Source organism: Otolemur garnettii, unplaced genomic scaffold (genome assembly GCF_000181295.1).
Source record: "Otolemur garnettii isolate 467f Iridium unplaced genomic scaffold, OtoGar3 scaffold00038, whole genome shotgun sequence".
Classification (NCBI taxonomy): domain Eukaryota; kingdom Metazoa; phylum Chordata; class Mammalia; order Primates; family Galagidae; genus Otolemur; species Otolemur garnettii.
The window spans coordinates 5947043-5965100 of NW_003852433.1; the positions used below are offsets into that span (position 1 = coordinate 5947043).

The 18058-nt window shown below is 48.5% G+C and overlaps 1 protein-coding gene across 1 annotated transcript in view; it reads right to left on the minus strand.

Moving 5' to 3' along the window:
* The window catches only part of CMKLR1 (chemerin chemokine-like receptor 1), a 65907-nt gene extending 48181 nt beyond the window's left edge, over window positions 1-17726 (minus strand). The window contains exon 1 of the mRNA XM_003789878.3: window positions 17485-17726. The gene's annotated coding sequence lies outside the window, so the exon portion shown is untranslated. The remainder of the gene's footprint in view (window positions 1-17484) is intronic.
* Between the last annotated feature and the right edge of the window lie 332 nt (window positions 17727-18058).

Genomic DNA, 18058 nt, shown 5'->3' on the forward strand with positions numbered 1-18058 from the left:
ATAATCTAATAACAATATTCGCTATATTATTACATAACTTAACAAGTCGTCTATTAGTATTGCCATTACTATTGTTTTTGAGTATAATTATGAACCTTACCATTGTATGACATTGCCCTAGACATAAACATGATAGGGTTTCAAAGGAGTTTGCTTTAAAAAACAAAACAAAACAAAAATACCTCCTCCCTCCTCTCTGAATTTCTGCCACACTGAGGTATAAATATCTGATTTTAGATTATCTATTTATCATTCACACTTTACTGAGCACATACTACCTGTCATCTGCCAGGTATAGGGCTAGGAGCTAGAAATACAAAAATATAGCCCCTACCCCACCCCCGAGACTCCAAGCCAGGTAGGAGCAACAGGCAACATATAGTGAGTAAATCATGACAAGGTTAAGTCCAGGGGGGCCTGGGGAACATGTGGGTATAGCATCAAATCCAGCTGCCACGTCAGGGAAGGCTGCCTGGAGGAAGTGAAACTTGGGGGACACAAGGGGCTGGCCAGGGCAGCTTCTAGGCTGAGGCAGCAGCAGAGGCACCCGCCTGCTGCACACCCATGGAACATGGCTGCGGAGGAATGTTATGAACTGAGTTGGGATTTACAGCTTTGATGGCAGAGACTCAGGCACTATGTGGAACAGAAGCAGAGTTTTAACAAGAATATATGGACTCTGATCTCTCCCTAAAATCCCCAAAGGAAGGTATGGCCAGAGGAAGAAGCCCTGGATTTCCCTCCCCAAGCCCCAAGAGGTGTCCCACATGTGAGGGCTGCTTTCTCCCAGCTCCAGCAGAGCTCAGCCCACTCCAGGCACCAGGGACACAGAATTAACATCTCCGGGCCTCAGGCCCCTGCCACTTCTTTCTCCTTGTTTAGAAACAGCCCCAAACGCCAGGCCCTCTCCCAAGACTCTGGTTACCCGAAGGCAAAGCCCTTTCCTTCCTTCCTTCTTCTTTCTCCCTCTGTTTTTCCTTCCTTGGCCAGAATCACAGACATTTGCCCTGATTTAGCCTTCCTCTCCCCAGCTCCCATCCTCTGGCACTGGAACTAGCAGCTTGGGATCAACTGGAGTCCTCAGGCCACGCCCACCTCTGCACTGCTCCACCCACCTTCCTGTACCTTCATTCATCTATAAGGGAATAGAAAGAAGTTGGGCTTTGGAAGCTCCAGCACAGTCATAATCAAAGAAACACAGTCCAGCAGCCAAAAGCACTTGTAAATTCTTTAGATTTTTACTGCCCCCTCTCCTAAAGAACATCTCAGTGGATGCTGTTGGTGCCGGCTCGGGTCCCCTTACTGGCAGGGTCACCCATCTTCCATCTGCAGAGAATGTTAGATGCTAACAGTTCACAGCTGCCTGACTCCTTCTCCTGAGAATTGCCCTCAGCAGAACAGGATCTGCCTCTCCCCGACAAGAACTGTCACAAGTTACACTCCAGAACTCCCCATGGGATCAGGCTGAGGCTGGTCTCCACCTGAGACCCCCTCCTCACTTAACTCCCTCCCTTCCTCTCCTTTTCCTGAGAACAGAACTGGGACTGGGCCAGGGGGACACCTTCCTGGGGGTGGGGGCAAATTTAGGGGCAAGGTGCCAAAAAACTCACTAATAAATAATACTGAAATATTAATAATAACTCACTGAAATAAATAATAATTTAATGCAATATATTTTTAAATCAAGATTAATTTGAAAACAATGCATGATGAGTGAAATACCAAAATTTTAAATAAAGGTAGGATTTTGCTCAGCTCTTGCATGTGCCTGCCTCATTCATGATCTTGCCTGAGATCCCACCAACTGCACCAAATCCCTGTCTCAGGCTCTGCTCCTGGGGAATCTCAACTAAGGCAGATATCAAGATCAGAACCCACTTCAGGGCCTCTTAGATGTTGTGTGGCTCCTTCTTCAGCTTTATGTCCTCTACCTCCACAGAGACCCTGCTACCCCTTTCTCAGCTCCTCCCCACACAGCCCCCTTCCAGCCAAGGCTCCCTCCTGCCCTCCCTGCTGCCCTTCCTGGATGGCGAATCTAACACTCACAAGGTAATCATTTCATCCAATTGCCCCAGCTGGGCACCTCCTACGTATGTGTTGGCTGGCTTGTTCCCTCTGCCGTCCAGCCCTGACTTTTGCAGTGGATACAATCACCGCCATGCCTGACTCCCTCATATACCCCCTCTCAGCCTACTGAGACCCTCCCTGAGATCAAAGGAGCCCAAGAGACCATCTTAGCTCTACCACTATCACATTTTGGTATTTCATGAACCAGTTACATTCCACAGGAAGTTTTGAGACTTGTCATAGAGTGGCTACCATTGTATGTTTACCAAGTAAGGACACCACAAGAGGAAAACTGTCCTTCACCATCCCCCCTGCTTCAGAAAAGAAACAAGACATTAATAGCAACAAAAATAGGTGGGACTTAGAATCGTCTGCTAAAAATATTTCAATTTATGAAAAGGTCATTCTAATGACTGTACTCATTCTTTTTCTCTCTCTCTCTCTCTACAGACTGGTAAAAAGTTTGGTCACAGACAGGCTCCGGTAGGGATTGTGTTGTCAGCCCTCCTGTTTGACTTCGGGGGAAACTAAGACCCAAAGAGCAGCTCTGCGTTTCCCATCCAAACCCCAGTCTTTGAGTGCTGCCCTGAGGGAAACTGAGGAACGAACAAGGTGCTGGGGAGACAGAAGAACTGGGTTCTAGTTCCACCTCTGCTTCTAATTCTCAGTGAACCTGCACCTCTCTGACCCACAAGCTTGTAAGTCTTCCAGATGACAGTGAGCTGGAAGGAGCCATGTGGGGTCAGTCCCTGACCTGATCTTATGGACCCACTCGGCTGGACAAACAGGAATGGACACCAGACCTCTTTCTCTGACATCATCTCTAGGGACTCAGTCTCCTCTTTTGGAATGAGTTCTAGGCACCCTGCCAACTCCTGGCCGCCTCAGGACTGTGGAATGGGAGGCCAGGAGAGACATTGGCATCTGAGGGAAGAGCCTGGCCCCACCCCCGGGGCCTCAGATGAGAGACACACAGGGCTAATTCCAGGTCTGGAGGGACCAGTGTGTCCACTGTCCCAGCTTAGCAGGTCACCAGCCTGGGAGAAACCCTGCCCAGGCCGAAGGTCCAGGGCTCCCTCTAGGAGACACCAAAGTGTACCTCTCTGGGCAAAACCAATCACTCCTGTGTCTCCAATAGAAAAGTCCTCAAGTCCTCAGGTGCTGGCAGGGTTCCTGTTGGTTTCCTACCTCTGGGAGCCAGCTGTGATCAGACCTGAGGCTTTGGAAGGAGCACATCTCAGCTGTTCAGGAAACATAGCCCAACTTCCCAGCCACAAATACAGGGGGACAGACGGAATGAGTTTCACCAAAATGGCAACTTTGCAAGTGTTGTTAAGGACCGCCTGGGTTTAACCTCTGGCTCTGCCATTTAACAGCTGTGTGACCTAGGGTGAGTCACTTAACCTCTCTGTGTCCCACTTCCTCCAATGCATGACGGAGAGGCAAGATGACCCTGTCATCTGTAAGTGCCGCCCAGACCTGATGACTCATGAATTCTCAACCCCTAGTTTCCCCCAGCTGAGCCACCCTGATGGGAAGATGGGGTACACACTGGGCACCTCTCCCTGAACCTGACCGCAGAATTTTTAAGGGCCTCAGTTTTCATCTTTAAATGCATATGTCTATTATGGCATTGAATACAAAAATCTCAATTTTTTTTTAAGAATATGCTCTCAAAATAATGTGTCTTAAAAAGAAAAGACACAACCTCAAAATATTTTAGTAAGGGTTTGGTTTTCTGTAAGGAAAGAGATCCTGCCCTCTGAGATCTGCTCCCCTCTGCTGCTGGGCACATTTGTTCCCCCTCCTGAATGTTTGCTGAGCACTCACAGTGCACTGGGCGCAGGGGTTACGGGCAGCTGGGGCATGCTCCCTGCACAGCTGAGACTTCCTTCCTTCCACAGCCTCAGTCTGACCACAGCCGGCTCCCAGAGGGAGGAAACCACCAACAACCCAGCTGGCACCTGTAGCCCCGAGGACCCTTCCATCGGGAACAGGAAGAGCTTGGTTTTGCCTAAAGATGCTCCACTAAACCTCTGGAAGGCCACAGTTGGCTCAGAGCACAGGCTGCAGAAGGAGGGAAGAGTGGAGGGGAGTGGAGGGGGCAGGAGGCACGGAGAAGATAGGGACCAGGATGCCTGGAGTTGCCCCCAGCATGTCCTCGTGAACCTCCCCAGGGTTTCTCAACAAGCTGGCCACCACCCCCTGGGGCAGCCAGAGGATCCCCACAGAGGGAAGCCTTACACGGAGTTACAGAAACATGCCCTGAGGGCCCGCCTGGGACCAGGCTCCTTTCATTTCACCCCCTTCCCTCCAACCACCTGGGGGGCTCAGACTGCAGCCCCCTCAGGAACATGCTTCTCAAAAGGTGAAGCAGCTTCCCCAAAGTCCCACAGCAGGAAAGATGGTGGGGGGGGGGAGCTTCTTACTAAGTCCATGCCAGGGCTAGGGACGGGGTAGCTAGAAACAAAACAGCTCACCCTGTGCCCTCACTACTGGCTTCCCTGTATGAACCCCTCCCAGGTGCGCGGTGGCCTCCATTCCGGCTATTAGGAGCCCAGTCCCAGCTCTCCTCCTCCCCTTCTAGATGCTTTCCTTTAAACACTACTGTGGGAAAGAAAAGAAAGAAAGGAAGGAAGGCAGGTAGGGAGGGAAAGAAGAAGGGAGAGAAGAAATAAAAGGTGCCCCCTCCATAGATTCGTCTCGCACTGTCCTAGCCCTACCACCAAGTGAGGAAGTATCATCCTTATTCTGACTTTACAAATGAGAAAACCAAAGCCACCTAGGGCCATCCTGCCTCTGCGAGCACACCTTGATGAGACGCACTCCCCCACAGCCACCCAGCCCCTGCTGCCCCATCCTATCCCAGTGCCTGCTTCCAACACCCAGGCAAGGCAGGAAGGGACATCTGTGGGTTGGAGGACGGTTTTACCAGTTCATCAGAGAGTGACAGGGACTCCAGGCTCCTTAACTAGGGCACGGGACGCAGCTGGGATAACCAGTTCTCCTCCTAGGCTCTGCAAGGCTGGCAGACAGGCAGTAGACATGGTCGTGTCAAGAATGCAACACCAGCCTCCAGGCCTCCCAGGTCTGCCCTATTCCTCTAAGCTCCACTAATATGCAACTTTGTCATATTTTTTTAAAAAGGAAAAAAAAGAAAGTCAACCCAATTCCGGCCATTCTGTCTACAAGAAAAGGAAGGGACAGACAGGCTCCAGTGGAGGTGTGAGGAAGTTAGAGCCGTAAACTTCTCCTATGAAAGTAACTCAGTGATTTCCTGTCCTCAGGTCCTTGAAGCAGAAGGACACTGCAACTTGCTTGCCGCTGGGAAGATCCCTGGCCAAAAGGGTCCCCTCACCTTGTGTCCACAGTACCCGAACACTCACCTCCATGGGCACTTCAGGCATCCTGCTCATGCAGCCCCCACTCCTGCAAGCTGTCATCAGTTACGAACGCCTCAATGTGAGTGAATCTACTGCTTTGGTTTCCAACCGGATATCTGGCTGAGAATAGGCTTCCCAGGGAATGGGGCGTGAGATTGAGGAGTCGTCCACGGAAGACAGACGAAGAGTCAGCCAATCATAAAGACCCTCCTTGGTGCGCTGCTGTAATTAGTGTAGGGAGGGTCTGCGGAGACGGGTAGGGGAGAGGCATAGAACTCACAGAGGAGAAGGGTACATGGACTCTGGCTGTAGAGGAGGAGGTGATAACAAAATGTAATCCCATTTCAGAAAGTGTTTCCCAAGGCCCTCCCACGCATCCCACCTTGTTTTAAGCACCTTGAAGTCTTAAATGCACTCTCTTTCCAAGGGATCTGTAAAATTGGTCCGACTGCCGTGCTGTTTTCATGGATTATCTCATTTAATCCTCAGCACTCAACTCATGGAAGATCCTATCATCACCTCTAATTTATAAGCAAGGAAAGAGAGAGAGAGAGAGACAGAAACTGATGTAAGATTCCCCAGCTAGTAATCAGGGGACTCAGGACTTGAACGTGGCTCTAACGCCAAACTCTGAATCATCACACTCGAGGCCCCACCAAAGAGCAAGAGCTACAAATACTGATGGGTAGATGCATTTCAAAGGCAGAGAAAGGTTGGCTGATAGTCACATCATGATTTGGAGAATGGAGGAGCGAGTGAGCACATCCTCTCTGTGGGCACCTCACTTTCCCCGGCCGTAAAGTAGGACTGTAGGCCTTGAGTCCCACACTGCTGATGAGTGTCTGTGAAGCGTTAGCGGAGGGGTGTCAGGTTTATTAACAGTCTGCTGGGATGGGTCTGAGAGATGTGACTGGCCCCAGAGGACATTCTTCAAGGCAGGAAGTAGGTTTAGGCAGGAACACAGCTTGGATTTAGCAAGTGAAAGCTACCTGCCTCTTTGGGCTGTGGATATGGCACTAAAGACTCTTAGAAGGAGGCACTTCCAGAGCTAGGAGGAAGCGGAGCATGGGTTGGGGCCATGGGGCCTCGCTGGGCCGGGAAGCAGGACTAGGGGTCCAGCCTGATGACTCCCTCCAGCCCTGACAGAGATCAGGCGGTGGGGAGGTGGTGGCATAGCCCAGCCAGCCTCACGGGCCTCTGACAACCAGCCTGTTCCCTCCCAACCTCCTGTCTCTGATCTCCTTCATGTCTGAAGCTTTTCATGAGAAAGGAGGGAAGAACAGTCAAAGAGAGGCCTGATGAGGCCACACAGGCCCCTGTGTCCTCCCGGGAGGAGTGAGGCTGGCAAAAGAAGGCTTCCACCCCACCCTGCCCTGTGCTTTGGCAGAGGCGGGAAATGGAAAGGAAAAACTCAGGACGATGAAGTTATGATCCTGGCATCGTCCCACAACTGGCATTTCTCAGCCTTTCATGGCTCTACCCTCCAGCCTTTCTGGTCTACCCTGTGTCCTCTCACCCCTGAGCCAGCTCCCTCTTGCTGGAACCACGATTTGTTTCTGAACCCCAACTAAAGGCCACATGTGACCTCATTTAAGTCTCTCACCACTCCCATGAGGAAAGCCCTTTTATGATCCTCCCTTTACAGTTGAGAAAACCCAGAATCAGACCAGTTGAGCAACTTTTCTGAGGCTGCACAGCCAACAAGCCATGGCTATGGGCTTCAGAAGAGGTTCGCAAGCCTGCAGAGCGGCTGCCTCCCACAGCCATTTCATTCTTACGCAAGGGAAGCCCTTTTTCTTCGTGACCCAAAACCAGACAGTTGAAGAGGCCCCCTGTGAGATGAATCTGTCCTAAAAGAGACTGAAAATCATTCACATTCCCTGAAGACCTGCTCTTGACGCCAGTCTGCCCTGCTTCTCCCATGGCTGGGAGGCCACTGGGCCCTTTAATGCCCAGCCAGGCTCAGTCTGGCTGCAGTGAGCAGCCATGGACTCTGCATCCTTTTGGGAAAGACATCCGTAAATCACTGTAAGAAAGAAAGAAATCCGTAAATCAGACCAAAGGTGCCCTCCTCAATCAACGCTCTGTAGCCCTAAAGGAATCACCTCATTCGCTCCCAGCCTCTGTGCCCACATCCCTCATCAAGTCCTGGGAGGGGCAGGAGGGAACCCAACATTCAATCAAGAAAGGCACAAACGGAGAGAAAAGATTCTCTTCTCCAAGCTGGTTTATGTGCCAGACAGTCTAGGAGATAAAGTCACAAACCAACATGCCCCCGCTGAGTTGGAATTTCAAACTCAATTACTTTCCCATTGTCTGGAATCTTTTGTTGTCCAAATGGTAAAGTTTAAGCAATTGAGTCTGGAGAATGCAAGGCTGGAGGCAACAGGATGCAGCTCCTGTGAAATGAAGTAGATTGGGCCACCCGGAAATTGGGTGGGGCCTTCGAGGCCTCACGGAGCATCCAGACTCCCTCCTGTTGTTACCCACTTCCCACCCACCACACCAGACATCCTGCCTTCATCACGTCTCCAGATCTCGCTCATGCTGCTCTCCCCACCAGAATTCTCTTTCACTTCCAGCCAACTCCTCCACTCAACTTGTCCTTTGAACCCAGCTCAAATACTGCTTCCTTCTCCAAACAGTATTTCCTGACTTCCCAGTGAAAGCTACTGCAAAACTTTGTGCGAAAGTATCAGGCAGGCTTTAACATGAGCGTATCTAACAATAAGCCCTCAGTCAAAATGGCCCAGTACAGATTCATTGTCCTGAATAGACAATGAATGGAATTGTCATGGGCCATTGTGACTCGTGAGCATCCTGACATTAAAGACAACCTCCTGCTAGATGGGCCTGCCTTCTGTTTATTCACCTGTCTTCCCACATGACTGGGAGCTCCCTGAGAGGAGGGCTCGGTCCTCCCTGTATCTGATGTTCCTAACACGTGGTCAGTAAATGCTTGTGCGTGGAGCGAATGAGGCATGGGGGCTCAGTACTCTCTCCCCCACTACCTCCCCCTGCTCCTTTAGACTCTCTCCCTTTCTGAGCTTCAGTTTTTCCATATAAAAAAAGGGGCATGTATCCTAGCTCAGAGGTGACAAATAATACCTATTGCCATTCCCTGGGGTTTTTAAAAAAATTTTTTTAATTTTTTGAGACGGAGTCTTACTTTGTTACCCCTGATACAGTGCCCTGGTGTGCTCACAGCAACCTCTAACTCTTGGGCTCCAGCGATTCTCTTGTCTCAGCCTCCCGAGTAGCTGGGACTACAGGCACCTGCCACAACACCTGGCTATTTTGTTTTTTTTTTAAGAGATGGTGTCTTGCTGTAGCTCAGATCAGTCTCCGATCTGCCCATCTTGGCCTCCCTAAGTGCTGGGATTACAGGCATGAGCCACTGTACCGGCCATTCACTGGGTTTTAATATCAAGCCTGGTTGGTAGACTGTCTTTAAAAATAAACTCTAACATTCCCCCACACCCCCAATACTCAAATGTCACTCTTGCCAGCAAAAGGTGACTCTATTTCTGCTCCCCTTGAATCTGGTGACTTTCTGTGAACAGCAGAATGTGGCAGAAGTAACACTGTGCTAGTCCCAGGCCTAGGTCTCTAGAGGACTGGCAGCTCCTGTTTCCACTATCCCAGAGCCCTGAGCCTCCAGGCAGAGAAATCCAGACAGTCCCACTGGAAAGATGGGCCACATGGAGATAGACAGCACAAGCCATGGAAGGATGAGAGATCACCTTACACATACATCCCAGCCCCAGTCAAGTTTTTGATTGAAGTTGTCCCATGAGTGATGGAGCCAACACCAAAAGAGCCATCCCCAAAGAATTCTGTCAAGCTGTAGAATCATGAACAAACAAGTCATTCGAAGCCACTCAAATTTGGGTTTGACACACAGATAAATAAATAACTGAGACATCTGGGATTAGCTTAGAGTGAGAGGCATGGCCAATGCATGCGACCCACTATGGCACATGGTGAAGAGTGTAGACCTTTGTCCCCAGACTAGATCATGTCAAGGTCAATGCCAATTCAGTTCAATATCAATTCAAGATTCTTCTGGGACCTGCTGCAAATGAAGGATTCAGATGAGAGAAGATTCATTCATCCTTAGAGAGAAATCTGAACCCCGAAGGGATCCAATGTGGATCCCTCGATGAACCAATAAGGTCGTCCCTGATGAGGCATTTAGACAGAGACTGAGAGAGAAAGTAGTCAGTAGCAGGGCCAGAAGCAGTAAGAAGCATAAATGGGGAAACTGAGCCACACTGTTAGGAGAACAGTAAAACAGGGAGCTTAAGTCTTGCAGCTGAGGGGACAGAGATGACCCATCCCTTAAGCCCCCTCAGATCCTGAGAACCTTCCAGGCTGAACACCAGCTGCTCCCAGCCCCCTCACAGTTGGCACACACATCCTCAAAAATGAGCCCTGCTTTTTGGAGGAAATGAAAAGGAGTCCTGCTCCTTGCACCCACGAATCAGACTCACATACTCCCCAGCATGGGGAAGAAGCAGAAAAGTTCTCATATCTAGAAATTGCCAATGCCTGGCATAGAAAAGGCCCAATCTGGAAAGCTGGACTTTCTGGGGGGATTATTCTCTCATGTTGCACATTTTACTAGGTGCCAGGCACTTACCTTTACCTCTAGCTGTCTCCTTTTATCCTAACCACCACCCTGTGAACTATATGGTTCCTTCCAATTATATAGATGGGACAACTTCTTAGTGCAAAGTCAGCAGGTTTGCAATTGGTAGAAGAGGGATTTGAGCCTAGTCTCAATGATGTCAAAGCCTGGGGCTACGGTCAGACTTCCCTATTACTCACTATGGCCTGGTACAGCCTCAGCCCCAAACAATGTGGTGGTGTTTACACTCGCATCCATTCTGACTGGTCAGCGCGCTGCTGAATCACCAGTAAATAGGGTGGCCATCGGAACTCTCAACATCCAAATTCATGAGACAAACAGATGCAGACGAATGATGGAGAGATCCCGCCCTGTGGTAGACAGAATAATAGACCCCTAATGATGTCCTAACACCCAGAACCTGCCCCAGAACAGGGCAAAAGACACTTTGCAATGTGATTAAGGATCTTGAGACGGGGATTGGCCTAGATTATCACCCAGAAAGACCCAATGTCACCACAAGGGTCATTATGAGAGGAAGGCAGGAGGATCAGAGCAATGCAACGTGAAAAGCACTCCACCTGTCCTGGCTGGTTTTGAAGATGGGTGTGGGGGAACTCAAATCAGGGAACGCGGGGAGCCTGGAGAACAGTGTTTTTCAATCTTTTTTTTTATCTCTCGACACATTTGAACCAATAGTTAAATTTCCACGGCACACTTAAATTGATCCAAAAAAAGAACAAAGAAAAGATATACTTACCATGCTTTGAACTTCTTTTGAAAACAATTTCATTAATGATCTTTAAAATTGTTCATGGCACATCTAACATCCTCTCACAGCCAAGGCACACTGGTTGAAAATCGTTGCCCGAGACTAGAGGCTGGAAAAGGCAAGGAAACAACCTCTCTCCTAGAGCCTCTGGAAGGAATACATCCCTTGATTTAACCCAGTGAGACCTATTTGGGACTCGTGATCTGTGGAACTGCAACATAATAATTTTGGGGGGGGTGGTTATTTGTAGTTGTTATACAGCAGCAATAAGAAACTCTGATACTTGCTACCAGAACTCACACTTCTTCTAACACATAGGAGTCCATAGACTCTGATAACTATTTAAACACAATTCAGATAACAAGGGCTGGGTTTGTTTTGAATGTGCCCTGCCCTTAATCACAACACCAGGTCATTTACTGAGTACCCACTATGGTCTAAAGAGCACGGCTGACTCTCTGTCCACAAGCCTGAGACAAGAGGAATCTGCGGCTCAAAGAGGTTATGTAGTTATATAACTTTCCCAAGCTCACAAAGGTGGTAGGTGCCAAAGCCCGGTCTAGAACCCACATCTGCCTGGCTGGAGGGCCTGCCGTCTCCCCACTGCCCAACACCCTCTCTCCATTAGCTTTCCTGTTTCTCTGACCCTAGATTTTCATGGAAGAAAAAATAAGTATTCCAGCTGTTTGTTTGTTTGTTTGTTTTGCACCAATATTCTCACCCACTCACCCGTCTCCTTGCACAAGAGCCACCCTCAGCCAGAGGCCAGGGCTGGGATCACGCACCCCAAGAAAGCAGAACTGATTCCAACATTCTGCCTGCATGGCAGCTGACCTCCCTGCTGAGTCAGCAGGTGGTATTTCCAACATTGCCAGAGCAGGGCTCTGAGGAGCAGCACAGCCGAGGCACTCGCTGCCTGCCCCCACCAGCACCGCAGCCAGGACTTCTCCACGGAGCCAGACTTGTGACCAGGACATGACCCAAAGCATCCTGGTCAGCCTAGGATCCCACACTCATGAGGCACCAAATGCCTACACCAACCCAGATGTGTGAAGGCCAATTCCAAAGCTCAGTTTCCTGAGAATAAAAAGCAGAATGCCTTCATAGAGGAGACTGTGTGCCGTACTTAGCGCTTCACAGATATGGACTCATTTAATCATACCGCAGTCCTGCGAAGGGGGTGTTGAAGCATTCCTTCCTCATGAATGAGGACACTGAGGGGATCAGGAAGCCAAAGGGTAGAGCTGGGATCTGAGCAGGAGAGCACCTGGCTCTAGACTCTCCCAGCGTTACTATGGTGTGCTACCCGCCACAACGGCCCAGACAGGAGCGTTTCCTTCTTGGATAGCAGCGGGTAGAAGCACCGCCTTTCGGTTCCATCCACCAACGTGGGACGAGCTCCTCTTTCTCAATCATACTTGTGCCCATTGCTGCAAATGTCTAGAGCAGTGATTTTCAACTGGTGTGCCTTGAGAGGATTCTAGGTGTGCCCCCCAATTTTTTTAAGATCATTAATTACTTTATTTTCAAAAGAAGTTCAAAGCACAGTAAGTATATTCCTTTTTTTGCTCTTTTTTGGGATCAACTTAATTTAAGTGTGCAGTAGAAGTTTAACTATTGGTTCAAGTGTGCTCTGAGATTTTTAAAAAAGATTGAAAAAACACTGATCTAGAGGTTTGTTTCAAGAGAATTAATTAACTGGTTTCCTGGTGTTGCCTGAAGCCAGAATAGCCTGAGTCCAGAAGGAGCATGAAGCAGTTGCCAATGACAGGGCCCCTTTCACTGCGACCCAGGCCCAGCCTAGAGCTTCCCCTCAGAATGGGGCCCGGAAAGAGCCCTAGACTGGAAACCAGAAGCCCCAGGTCCCAATCCCATCGAGTGACCTTGGGAATGCTGCTCAATCACTCAGGCCCTCAACTTTCCTCCTCTTGAAAATGGACACACATGTAACTACCCTGTGGCCCCCTCGGAAGTTCCAGAAGGATGAGAATCCTGTCTGTTTCAGTGTTCTTGCCCGTGGAATGCCTGCTACACAGTCCGTGCTAATAAATGTTTGTGGAGGGAATGAATACAAGTACATGTTACAAGTCCGTGTGCTCTCCCTGCGGCCTCCCGGACCAGAGCCGAGGCTGAGTCTTCTGACTTTCTCACGTTACTGCAGCTTTTGTGCCTCCGTGGGTTTGTTCGCACAGAAAATGGCTCCGAAGCACCCACTGTGTTCCTGGCCCTCCCCAGACCTCAGTGTCTTTGAGAACCACAGGACAGCCTCATGAGCTAGCCCTTCTCTTTTCATCACCAGTGGTTGTGATATTTAGTCACCCTGGGCTTCCCTAGGACAACTACCATCTATCTGCCTTACAATCAACAACCACGGCCCATTCTGAGGAGCTTGACAATGATTCCTGAGTTCCTGCTTCCCTTATGCCCATCCCTGGGTGAGTCCAACTCAAGGAAAATCCCTAACAAACCACACACACACACACACACACACACATACACACATGCACAACGCACATGCATGCACACAGACATTCCCACATGCAATGTGACCCTAGGACAGGAGTAGGATTTTCTGAGTGCAAAGCCCAGTTCTTTTACTTAGAAGCTGTGTGACCTTGAGCAAGTCCCTTTACCTCTCTGAGCCTCATTTCCCTCATCTATAAAATGTGTGATTTAATAAGATAATGGATATGAATACCTTAGGCTTAACTGGGACATGCTCAATAAAATTGTTGTCTTTATTTCCTTCTCTTAGAAGGGAAAGAGAATGGCAGTTACCTGTGTTGCAGAGAAATCTGTGTTTAGGCGTCTGGAATCTGGGAATTAAATCTGTGTATCGGATGGAAATTACCTTGAGGAGAGGAAAGTACTCGTGTGTCCAATATCATCATATTAACTTTAAGACTGACTGATGAAAATGTAGACTTCAAAGTATGGAAGAGACCCCAGAGGCCATATTTGTGACAGAGGCAGCTAGCTATCCACAAAAATCCATCCTCCCCGTTCACGGTACACAGCTACAAGGGGGGAAAGGCTGCCCTTTGCCAAGAATTCCTGTCTTGGCCTCTTTTGCAACTAGACTGGCTGCAGGAAAGTTCACACGTGACAACAGAAGTGATGCCTCCTACCAGGTCACAGCAGGTAAACAAATCTGCCACCTCCACACTTTCCTCTCCAGCAGCTGGCTGCTGACAAGGAGGCTGTCTAAGGTGATTATGTGGCCACCAGATGAATCACTGAATTACCACCAATAAAAGGACCACTCTCCATTCAGAAATACCTGCCTCATGACAAGTGTCTGTTTTGTTTGAGCCATTATACATTTGGGGGCCTATTTGTCACTGCAGCTACTAACCTACTGATACAAATTCAACCTCCTTATTTATAGATGATTTGGTTATGTCCAGAGAGTGGAGGCACCTCGCCTAAAGTCACATAGCAAGTTCATCAAAGGTCTAGAATTTTTTTTTTTTTTTTGCAGTGTTTGGCTGGGGCTGGGTTTGAACCTGCCACCTCCAGCATATGGGGCCGGAGCCCTACTCCTTTGAGCTACTGGTACCGTCCGAATTTTTTTTTTTTTTTTTGAGACAGAGTCTCACTATGCCACCCTCAGTAGAATGCTGTAGTGTCACAGCTCACAGCAAACTCTTGGGCTTAAGCGATTCTCTTGCCTCAGCCTCCCAAGTAGCTGGGACTACAGCTGCCTACCACAACGCCCAGCTAAAAGGTCTAGAATTTTGATCTCTTAACTCCTTGGAGTCTGTTTGCAGTTTCCAGCCTGCCCCACAAATCTGTAAGGCTTCTTAGAGGCCCTTCAGTGACAAGAGTGAGGTTTAGTGAGCTATAGCCTGGAGTCCTCTGCCTTCGTTTCAACGAGAATAACATCACTTTTTTTTGTTTCCAAATTACACTTACCCATAGACTTTCACTGGAGGAAAAGATTCTGTGGCTTAAATAATTTCAAAGCCCTCACACTGGGGTATTGCTAACATGATCCGACTGTGTGTGGGACTATAGCACAAAGTTTCACTTCTTCTCCACTAAGCAACTTGGCCTCAATTGCTGACACAGAACATGTGGATTCACAGAAGTACATGAAAATTTGCTTAGAAAGGAAAAAATAAACCTCAACGTGCAGCAAAGAAGCCAGAACCTCAATACAAAAAGCAGACTTTCGAGTATTCTAGACCAGGGGTTCTCAAGTTTGGGGGTACATTCACATGGGGAGCTGGCTGAACATGTAGACACCCAAGCCTCATTCTCAGAGATTCTGATTCCAAAAACAGAGGCTGATGAGAAACACCCGTGATTATTGTGGCAGAAGTGGTCCCAGGACTGCGCTTGAAGAATTGCGCTTTGCTACCTCACAGCTGGTGGTAATGACTCAAAGACGGTGAAATAGGCTTTTGGTCTTCTTACACAGGGATGGGGACATGAGCATTAATAAAGAGATCAATAATGATTTCTATGATTCAGACGAGCATCACAAAACATGATGGGACAGAAATGATCATGAGACTAATAGGTTGTGATTATCAAGCCTTTATTATAGAACAGACTCTCTGCTTAGTGCTCTGCATGGATGATCTCATTTACTCTTTATCATGATCTTCTAAGTTCATATTCTCATTTTATAGATGAGGAAACTGAGGTGCAAAGATAAGGAATAAAATATTCCATGCGGGCACCTATGGTACTCTGTTGGCAGGTGACAGAGCAGTCCAACCCCCTCCCCCAGGGCCACAGTGTTCTATTGCCTCCCTAGAGGTCTGGCACCAGGACCCCTCTCCAGGCCTAAGTTTCCTAATCTGCAATAGGGCATGTTTATCATACAGTCATCATGAGGAACCAAGAAAATGGTCTTGATAAATAAAGTGGTTTGCAAACTGTGAGGAGCTATTAAGTAAATATCTAAAAGATGGAATTGTAGTCCAAGTCCCCGCAACCCATTTTACAGATGGTGAAACTGAGGGCTGGGTATTTACTTTATCCAATGAACACGATTCAATGAACCTAATAGATGCTGGTTCTTGCACAGAAGACTGAAGATACAGAGAGAATAATACCCTAGGCCTGGCCTCATTGAGCCCCCAGGCTAGCAGGAGAGATAAGACAGCATGGCAGGAGCTGTGATTGGGGGAGATGCTGGTTCTTGCACAGATGACTAAAGATACAGAGAGAATAATACCCTAGGCCTGGCCTCATTGCGCCCCCAGGCTAGCAGGAGCAATAAGACAGCGTGGTGGGAGGTGTGACGGAGGGAGGATAGGCCCTGGGAGAGCCTAGGGGACAGGTCTTGACTTAATGGGGACTGGGGACTTCTCACAGGGTGTCAAGCCAGAGAGAGGAATGTCTTTCCCAAATCCAAGTTTATCTAGTCCCTAGAGTTTTAAGGAGTCCATAGAAGGCCTCTGCACACCAGGAGGCGACTACTCCCACCGACCTCCTAAGTGCTAGATACCTCACCATTCCAGTGCAAATGATTTAGCTTAAAAAATGCCAAGCTGTTCCCCTCCTATACCAGAGGCTTGAATTAGCTCATCAGATTCACTTCTGTAACCAAAGCATTCAGAGGAATCCTTTCTTCAAGCCAGTTTGAAGAGGGTAAGAACCACAAATATTGGTCTTCAAAAGGAGCTAGAGGATACAGAAAGGAAATCAGGGGCTTTTGAAAATAGAATTGCTGTGTGACTTCAGACCAGTGACCTGACTTCTCTGAACCACACATGCCTGAGTGATCGGGTTTATATCAAGTAGCAGCTACTTGATCATTACAATGCATTATTTATTTGCAATTTTGCCAAAAGTTGGTTTGCCTGGCTCACCTATTTAAAATGTGCTAGTCTGAAAACAAAAGGGAGTGGTGAAATATTTTCAGCAGAGAGCACTGGAAAAGGGCTCAGATCCTTCATATACAAACTGTTCTTAACTATCAATAAGAAAAAAATAAGCATGCCAAGTGGAAAAACACAGGGAAATAGATTTGAACAGAATAGTCACACAAGAAAAGTGAATAACATGTTTATAAAAAAAGAACTAACATTAATAAAGAAATGCAAATTGAAGCATCTAGATATTATTCTTAACTTCTCATCAGGGATGGGTTGCCACAGTGTGGGTGAGGCTGTAAGAATATCACACCCCAACATAACACCATGGAGAGTGAAAACTGGTACAAGCTTCCAGGGGACAAGGTGGCCAGGAGGTTCAAAAGCCTTAAAAACAGGCAAACCTTGGACCCCGCAATTTCATCTGAAAGCTATCCACAGGACAAACACACAAAGGTGACACACCAGATGAAGTGTTCACTGCCGCACTAGTTTGTATTATGGTCATGGGAAAAAGTGAAAGCAAAACATCGTTTCCATGAAAACATTAAAATGCACATGGTCAAGTCCATGGTTAAGAACAAAGTATGCTACCAAACTAGAAGTGGACATCCACATTATATACTTACATGTGTGCATTTGCTATTTTCCATAATTAACATGCAATACTTTTCAAACCTGAAAAGAACAATAAAACTCTTTTCCTTTTGACAAATATTAAATTACACAAAGAACCACACTTTTCTCTCCCCTAGGATTCCCCTTCCTTGACCCCTCTGGAAGTCACAAAGGCAAATGTGATACCTTCTCGTGTAGATGGTCTTCCCAAGGGTCCCTGGTGGCTTCAGGACACTCGAGGCTGTTCAGGAGACTTGTCCTCTCCAGCTTCTTTCTCCCAGGGACACGGTTCCTCTGGCTGTGGTTATTCTCCCGGAAGGCAGTTCATTCATTCATTCCAGATCCCCTTGGAAGCCCCCAGAGTGCAGCCCCTCGGAACACCCTGGTCCCCGAGGTAGCTTCTATGTCCCGAGCTCCCTGCTCACTGCTGGGGCTGCTGCCCTGAATGAAACAGGGACAGAACTCAGCCAGAGAAACAGCTGGAGGGAAGAAGGGAGAAGGGAGGGGCAGGAAACTGGGCTGACCGAGGGCGGGGGCGGCCAGCTGCTGGAGTGGGGGCCGTCAGGGGAGACTGCCCCTGCCAGCCCCGTGGGTGGTGGCTAGGCCCACCGGGACAACCCACCCCTCTGCAGCCGCACACAGCTGGGAGCCATGCCCACTGTCTGCGCACAAATCAGGAGCATGTGCAGACCCCAGACTGCTGGGGGAAAGATGTCTGTTCTGCAAAGCTCCAGACTGACTCTGAGACCAGCTGCCTCTC